At 35.5% G+C, this 8,666-nt stretch overlaps 1 long non-coding RNA gene across 1 annotated transcript in view; it reads right to left on the bottom strand.

Annotated features, from left to right (window-relative positions):
- Window positions 1-342: 342 nt before the first annotated feature.
- Window positions 343-8,666, bottom strand: part of LOC134761555 (uncharacterized) — a 29,694-nt gene continuing 21,370 nt past the window's right edge. The window contains exons 3-4 of the long non-coding RNA XR_010140339.1: window positions 2,443-2,550; window positions 343-2,115 (exon numbers count right to left, since the gene is read on the bottom strand). This is a non-coding gene — a long non-coding RNA (uncharacterized LOC134761555). The remainder of the gene's footprint in view (window positions 2,116-2,442; window positions 2,551-8,666) is intronic.

Here is an 8,666-nt window from a genome sequence, read left to right as displayed (position 1 = left end):
GATCTATCCTTTCACTGGATTTCCAAAGGAAAAGCATCTGGTTAATAAATCAGTTATTAGGTGGCAGATCTAGTATTCAAATTCAGGACTTCCTGATGCCAAAGCCAGGACCTCACTAGTGTTTCTTTGTCGGCATTTCTCAGTAAAGAAGAAGAAAAGTAGTGTCAGAAGCTGGTCAGTCCCTTTTATATAAGGCCTCCAAATGTTCCAGGTATAATTAAACCCTAAGAAGGCAAACAAATTTTTCTCCCACTTAGCATCTACTGTTAGATTCTTAGGAATACTAGCCAAACGTCATCTTCTATGGTTGACTAGTGTCCAATGGAGAGGCTATTTCAGGTCCAATAATATATTTGATCAGACATTTGGTTACCAAATAAACACGTCCAGTAGTATAGATTCTGGATATATTTAGTAATTATGGATGCCGTTAACGAAAACACCATATGAACTTTTCAAAAACATTTAGTTTAGTCATAAGTTTCAATTTTTGTCTGCTGACTCTATATTTTAAGTGAATTTACAAAATGTATAGATGTTTAAGTAGGATTATAAATCCAGAGCTTTTGTGTGACTTGAGTCCCCTCCTGCACTTTCTTTTCTGCCAAGTAAATGTGTCATACATAAGTCTCATACTTATTTAACAAAATATGTCAAAAACTTACATCATTTTTTCTGCACTCCCAAATAAGTTCAGGATAGGGAAATCATTCCATCCTAGTAGTGGCACACATGAGTCAAAAATCAGGAGACTCACACACATTTCTAGGTGACGTGATCACTTAGTCATCTACTCACAAGCAGATTAAGAAGAAAGAAAAAAAAGCAAGACTTCAAAAACAAATCACCAACAGAGGCTAGAAAACCAGTTTCAGCAAAGCAAATCAACCTTTATTTTCAGGGCTAGCTACTTTCTTGTTCTTAATAAAGAACTACTCTTCCGTGCCACACTTCCCAGAGGCCCAAATGACCACTCCATGTTGTCCCAGACATGATTTAATAGTGCAGTGTCTTGCTGACCCAACCTCTTACAAATGAATACCTACCTTCTACTGATAATAGCTACCCTTATATTTCCTTGAAGATAAACCGAAAACAGCACTAAAGGAATTTAGAAAATATTTATGCATGCAGTCTTTTAAGTCCAGAGCTTGAATGGTTTTGTCTGGTTATTGAAAAGACTAAACATTCTGGAATGTATTTTTGGTTGTTACATGAATGGCAACTTACTTGCTGCAAATATGCCAAGTGTATATTGCAGGGGCTATACATATTGCTTACTGGTTCAACATGCATTTCTTTCCAGAATGCCAAGAAATGTTGCTCTAGCTTCTGTTGGTGCTCTATTGATGCAGATGCAAGGCTAACAGCAGTCCTCTCCTTTCAAGTCACTTTGATTACATTAAACTACATCAGTAGATATGGCACCCCGTGAGTGGTAAAAAATGCAGTAGTGTACTGGGAGTGCCTTTAGAGCCACATTTGAACACATTACGAAATATATGCCCCCTTTTCCTAATGAAAATGGAGCCACATTTTCCTGTTCTTTCAGCCAGATGGAATTATGATTGGTGTGTGCTTGCCTTTTACATCACTATTTGATTCCATAATAAGAACCACATGAGACAATTTTATTTTATTGGTTTTTCAGTTGCCAACATGGCTTTTGTACAACTAATAAAATAAATAAAAAAAATTCCCCTGTGGTTTTTTATATAAAATACACCTGTTTATGAAGGATAAGCACATACCAATCAAAACCTGATCCAGCATGAGCAATATTGTCTTGCTTTTTCTCATTAAATAGGAAGCAAAGGAGTATTTATTAGTTTCCTAATAGCACGGTTGGCTCACACTGGCATATACCTATGTATTAGATACTGAAGGCATTTGTTTAGAGAGCAATAGGTTAGGCTGGTGTCTTGGTAAAAGTTTCAAAATGTAGTTACTAATGAAAATATATTTCCTGGGAGGGCACATAATGAAGGAAGTAAAAAGAATAAAAAGCTGCATAGCTTCTTGGTGTCCATGGTAACTGAGCCATGATCTTCTTCAGAGGGAGCTCCTGAAAAAGCACTGCTGGTATTGCATCTTCTCTACTGCAACCAAGGAAGCCTAAAATGAACCACAACAGCATGTCTAAAGTTAGTGGCCTGCCATTCATAGAGCACAGGCCAAGATTTTGAGAATGAACTGAAAGGTCACCTTTTAAGTATACTTGAATGTAACTCATACTGCCCTAAAATCTGTGATTAGTCATCAGCTCACACAAGCTCTTATTATTTAGAATATTCAAAAACAATTCATCAATATCCTTTTCCATATACAAATGCTTAACAGAGCAATGGCTTAGGAATAAATTTGCAATAGAAATGGATTTTCTTCTTAAATATCTTTCTGAGCAAGTACTCCTGAGCAAAGAACAATAGAGGACCACTTTACCTCTGATAAGTCATCACACTTCCATTGACTGATATTGGTCCTCCAAGAAGCCCATGAAATCTATCAGAGGTCTTGTTCTTTCATTTTTTGTTTTCAGCATCCACAGGCCTTGAAAGATGAAGATAGGGTTATAGGCAGTCACAAGCATGTTGAAGCCTTACTACAGAAAGTAAGGTGAACATCTGAGAAATGGCTCTTACCCTAAAATGATGCTTTCTTGCAAAGAAGAGGCTATACTACATAAGAATTGAATTATACTACATAAGACTTGAATTTAATTAAATAGTTGCAAGAAATACTTTACAAAACTAACTTTGTCAGTCTTTTTTTTTAAAAAAAGAAAACCTGTCCATGTTGTTTTAATAATTTGGTAAAAAAATTCCGTTTGCTTAAACTCTTCCATTTCCTGGTTTGATCACTTTCCATTATTCTATCCTGAGAAACATAGAAAGAAAAAATGAAAGCATTCTCTTACCTGGACTTCATAAAACCTAGACATCATATAAAAATAAACATCTGTCTTAATGGAGAAGAAAAACAACAATTTGAAATCTTTAAAGAAGCTAAAAGTATATTTTTTATTATCACTTAGATTTACAATTGTTAAGATGTGAAATATAAAAAAAGAAGCAATTCAAAGAAAACACAGTTTGTCGACGTGATAGATTGTTGTTTTGGTTTGATTATTTTGTATATATGAACATGTATAAATATATATGCATGTATTTTTATCTATTTATTAGAATAAAGCAAAAGGTAGAAAGGCAGAGGTTGTTTGGGAAAAATACACCAAAAGAAAACAATTATTTCCAATATATTTTAAGACTGAAGAGAAAGTATTGATCTGAATCATTTTCTCACTGGTTCATGGAAAAAAACAACTCATAAAATGAGTTCGATGGGCACAAAGAATTAACTTTGACCTTCCTTTGGCTTCAGAGGATCCAGGTCAACTTGGAGAGACTGGAAGTGTTATGACACAGGAGAGGCCAATGGGACACAGCCCCACACCCAGAAAACTGCTCCCTCTCACACAGCCAGCCAGCAACAGCCTTTCACAGTGATGTTGCTTCTCTTTCTATGTCAGGGTTAAGGTCATTTTTAGGGCACAGCGAGGAAATGTAGAGGCCTGGGCTGTCTGCACCACATCTGTGCTGTGAGAAACAGGGGGTTTCAATTTCCAGCCTCTGAATATCACACAACCTAACCTTTACCTGCCTGTCCTCACTCTAGTACACAACAAGCATAAAAATAAAATTAGACATTTCAGAGTATGGACTAGCAAGGTCAAAGGTAGACATTCCTGAAATATATTAGGACCTTCAGAAAAAGGTAAGCGATACAGGCAAAGCCTTATTATTCAGCTATGATCATACAGTCTCCTATTTCGTTATTTTACAGGGTAAGAAAGTGTTGGGAGGTGGGTGTATAGAAACTATATTTCAGTTATTGTTTTGGTACATATGGGGGCAGAAATCTCAAGTTATTTATAAGTATACAGGTTACTGAGGGCTGTATTTGCAAATATAACCAGTTTCTTATCATCTAGAGTGTATTCTTATATTTACTTCATTAATCACCAATCACACTCCTGGAATATAAAACAGAAGCAATGAAATTGACATTGGAAGGGACATAAACAGAGGAAGCATTTTACTGTGTGGTTCTGGAGCTAGTGAACTCTTATCTCAGAGAATAGGAACCCAATAATCTTACTCATAAGTATAAAAACATCATTAATAAAAGCTAGTATTGACTGAACACTTTTCCTAAGCTGTGAGCTGCCTTTTGCACTTTCCATGTGGTACTTTGTCAATCCTCATAACATATTTGTGAGCTATTATAATTATTGGCATTTCAATATGATGAGAAAATTGAGACCATTTCTTCATATTTAATATAATTTTTCTATATTGACCCACAAAGTAGCTGAATATTCCCAATGTGTTCATGGCATTCAAAAACAGCAAGTGCTATTGCCCATTTACAATGAAGGAAACATGTCACTAGTTGTGCTTGTGATGCCCTTGGGTTTCTCTGAGATTGTGCAGATGTAAGTTCTTGATTTACTAAGCCATGCTAACTGAGAAATCTTTTAACTGAAAATAATAATAAAGCAGGGAAAAACAACCTTTAGAAATATGACATAAATTGGTGCAGAAATTGGTGCAGAACCAGGCTATGGGTAGGACAAGAAGACAATTATCAGTGAGGTATGGTTTAAGGGGCAGTGGAAGTTTGCTTACACCAGACATTTACCTCTAGTTCAGGCTTTGCAATTAGACAAAGCTAGAAACAAACATTAATTGTATTATAGCTATTGTGACTCTCTTTGAGCAGAAGTTTCTTAATTCATCCAAAAGTTGCCGTGAGAATGAAGCTAGGCAATGAATGTCAATACTTTGAATGTGACAAGTCTTCCAATACATTTTGTTTCCTTTGTTCCCCTTTTCTAACTTGTCTTCCCTCCAGTGATTTAAAGTGGGGGTTTAAAATGAGGAATTTTCATATGATGAGTGAGAGAAACATATGAAAGTATTAGAACCTGCCCTTGGAAGACCCACTATCTAATGTTATACTTTGTGACCTAGAAAAGGCTGTCAGCTCTTAAATATTTTCCAATCATTTAGATATTTATTCAGGCTAACAAAAATAACAAACTCAGGAATCTATACAAATAATTAGCTTGTCCAAAAATGGCACTACATTTTACATTGTATTAGGAAAGAGAAATTGCAATACCATAATATTGGTCAATGTTATTTATTATCTCTTGGTCTTTTCCTGTTTCTCACCAGGTTCCTATAAAGTTCCTGATAGTTGAAGAAAGTCAGGAGATCTTAGAAACTGACTTTCATTTATAACCTGCTGATTCACCTAGATCAGGTTACTGGGAAGAAATCCAAGTCAGACCTCCTGACCTACTCGAAACAGCATGAAGTATGCCCTGCCACTAAATCCTGATTCCTGTGTACCTCACCCTGTCACTAAATATGATTTAGAGAAACCTTTAGAAAGTCAGGTAAAAGGATTTAGTGCTTTACATGTAGGTTACAGCTGCTGGTCTAGCTTTTATAGTAACGTAAGTAAGTAATTTATTAAATGGCTCAGTCATTAGATATACCAGGACTTTAAAACATTCTTGTGAGGGAGGCTACTCTGGGGAGTGAGAAGATTAGCATTTCTCAGCAGCAAGTATTTTTGACAAGATTAATGAGGCACAGGGCAGAGGGATCTGTTTCCCCCTTTGTGTCTGCTCTCCTGGTTTCCTTGCCCTTTCTTTCGTTGTCTTTTCCTCTGTGGCACCTGCTGTCACCGACATGGATGAGATGCCAAAACAGCATTCCTTTACTTCAACACTCTTCACACCTTCTTCTTCCCCCTTCTTTCTCCCCAGGAGTTATTCCTTTCTCCCTTTCTGGGATTGGCAAGGACATTATTTTAGTTTTCTATAAGAAATGCCTGATAGGCATTTTCACATTAGAAGAAATAAAATTAGGAACAAGATCAGAAACAGTTCTCAGCGATTCCTTTTATAGAAGGAAACCAGTTATATATGAGATCATTTTAAAAGTACATATCTGTTCTAATACATCTTGTGTGTTCTTTCAGACCCATCACCATCTCTATGGTATCGGTTTTGCCTGTTAACAGGATATAATTTGCTTCATATACTGATCATTTGATAGAAAGTGTATGTTCTCATTTTTTTTTCTCATGTTCTCAGGAACAAAAGCAGGACAGACACTGTCCTGCTTTTGTAAGCTTACTTTCCTTCAAAAAGAATTATATGTTGCAGACTAATAACAAGTGTACTTTCCTTTAACAAAGTCTCCAACTTCACTTCTGTTTGTTCCTCTTCCAGCTCAATTTCCCCTTGTTGTCTTCCAATAAATTGCCTTCCTTCTTACCCACAAAAGTCTCCTAAGTATGTCTTTTGGTTTGACAAAACACATTTTTTACATCTTATAAAAGCTAATATAGCAGAATTTCCCATTTGTATTTTTAGCATCTGCCAACAAATGTTTGTGATGATCCCAAGCCCGAGTTATTTTTAGGTCTAAAGTAATGGCAGAGGTATTTAAAAGCTTAACAGATGGTAATATCTGTGGCTACCCAATGGGCATCCCCGGGTTGGATGAGGGCCTGGGAGTCTGGAAAGTTGGGAGATCAGCAAAAGGTACACAAAATACCAGATTTCAGGAGTTAATGAAGATGCTTCATGTTTACTCCTGTAATTTTCTAATTTTGTAATTTTAAGTTTAAATTCTGGTACTTACTTTATCATTCTTGATTTGGCCATATGACTTAAAATAAGCAATTATGTATAAATGAGAACCATGAATTCCAAGAAATAAGTCATTTGAATTGCAGTAATCATCCAAAGGAACCCCAGTTTAATTTCTTATTTATTGGGCTCAGCTATGAACCTCAGTAGAGCATCTGCACATGAGGTCATTCTGGGGGTGTTCAATGAGTGCTTGGCTAAAACAAAAATGGGATTTCAAAATGTTCAAAAAGAAGATTGTTCATATGGTTATATACTCTAGGATAGGAAAACATTAGCAGGAAATAAAAATGACATTTTCTCACTTTCAATTATGAATAAGGCCAAGATGTAAAAAATGGGAAGGATTTAAAAGTCACAGTTTTGTGGGTACAATGTAGATTTTAAAAAGCCAGTACTAAAATGAAGTTTTGTAGCTAAATTGTGTATCTTCTCAGAATTTATTTCTTCATCTGTAAATTGTGAAAAATAGTAACAATCATTTTATAAGCCTATTGTAAAGATTGAATGAAATAATGTATCTAAAGCTCTTGAAACAGTGATTAATAATTGTTAAATAATTAACTATTGTAACGCACTTATAAAGCACTGATAGCTCTCTCAAGGAATATTTTATATTAATAAAAATAAGAAACACAGGGAAGGTAAACGGTCACTGACAAATGGAAGAGTGGGAGTGGAATCGTGTTGGTGAGGATAAAGCCTGTGATGAGCTAAGAATCTGAAGAATGAAAGTACTTTAAAGTTATTTGGCATGCAAGAATCAAGAAAAGAGAGAAACAGACCAGTTGATTGGGATAGGAGGGTCTGGTGTTCAAGAATATTGTGAGATCACCCAAATCCTTAATTTTTATGTCACTCTCTCTCCCCTGTAAAATAAGGTTATTCTTAAACTAGAAAAGGAAAAATAAACATTTTTAAAAGGAAACGGAAATTCAAGACAGGTTAGAAGATTGGAAAAAAAGCCCCTAGCTGATTATGTAAATAAAATGTCTGGGTCCACTGAAGCTTCATATTGAAAATTTTAAAATACTGTATGTGTGCCCTGTTCTCCTAACACAACTTGCTTTACACACAGCAATGCCTGACACACATATTTTGATTTACCTGAAATGCCTTTCCTTAATTTTTCATGTGAGAAAATGCTATTGTTTAGACATGGATTTCCCAGCTTCCCTCAGCAGATCTGATCGCTCCAGTCCACCTCCAGCTTACGCAAGCCTCCTTTTCACATTTGTTAGAATGTATTGCAATGATAAGATTGTATGTCTCTCAGTCTCCCTGTCCCAGTTGTGACTTCTCAAGACTACAGACTGTAGATCATTTTTGTATTCTGAGATTCTTCCACAGAGTGTGGCCCATGGTTACATTCAATTAATGTTAATTTGACTGAATTTAATTTAAAGGAGAGAAATGGTTGCAGGAGGTTAGAACTCTTGACATGGAAAGAATTTAGGGAATAAGCGAAATAATAACTACATTCAATAATTGACAGGTATTACATGAAAGAAAAAGTAACTTCAGAGGATAGAACTATGAATAGTGGATCAAAGTTAAAAAGGAAATAGCTTTTGGCCCAGTGTGAGGCTAGACTTCCTTTCAGAGTTGTTCAAAATTGGAAAGGGCTGTCTTGTATGATAGTGACATTTCTGCTAGATTGTATGATTAAGTAGAAACTGAGTAATCTATTGGAGACATAGTGCAGCTAGTTCTTGCAGAAGATTAAGATTCGATTTGAAAATCTGTAAGTTTCCTTAAAACTCTAAGATTCTATGATTATCAATTAATGTATTGGTTTAGAGATTCAGATATTGCGGTAAACTTATTCATTCACAGAATCCAAGTTTATCTCAGCTACCATCTTTCCCAGGTAACAACCTCTTCTACAAGTTTGAGAAATTTATTTTTCACTGCAGGCCTTGCTTTTATTAATATT

Source organism: Pongo abelii, chromosome 5, assembly GCF_028885655.2.
Source record: "Pongo abelii isolate AG06213 chromosome 5, NHGRI_mPonAbe1-v2.0_pri, whole genome shotgun sequence".
In the NCBI taxonomy this organism is placed as follows: Eukaryota; Metazoa; Chordata; class Mammalia; order Primates; family Hominidae; genus Pongo; species Pongo abelii.
This window is presented reverse-complemented; position numbering and strand designations above follow the sequence as displayed.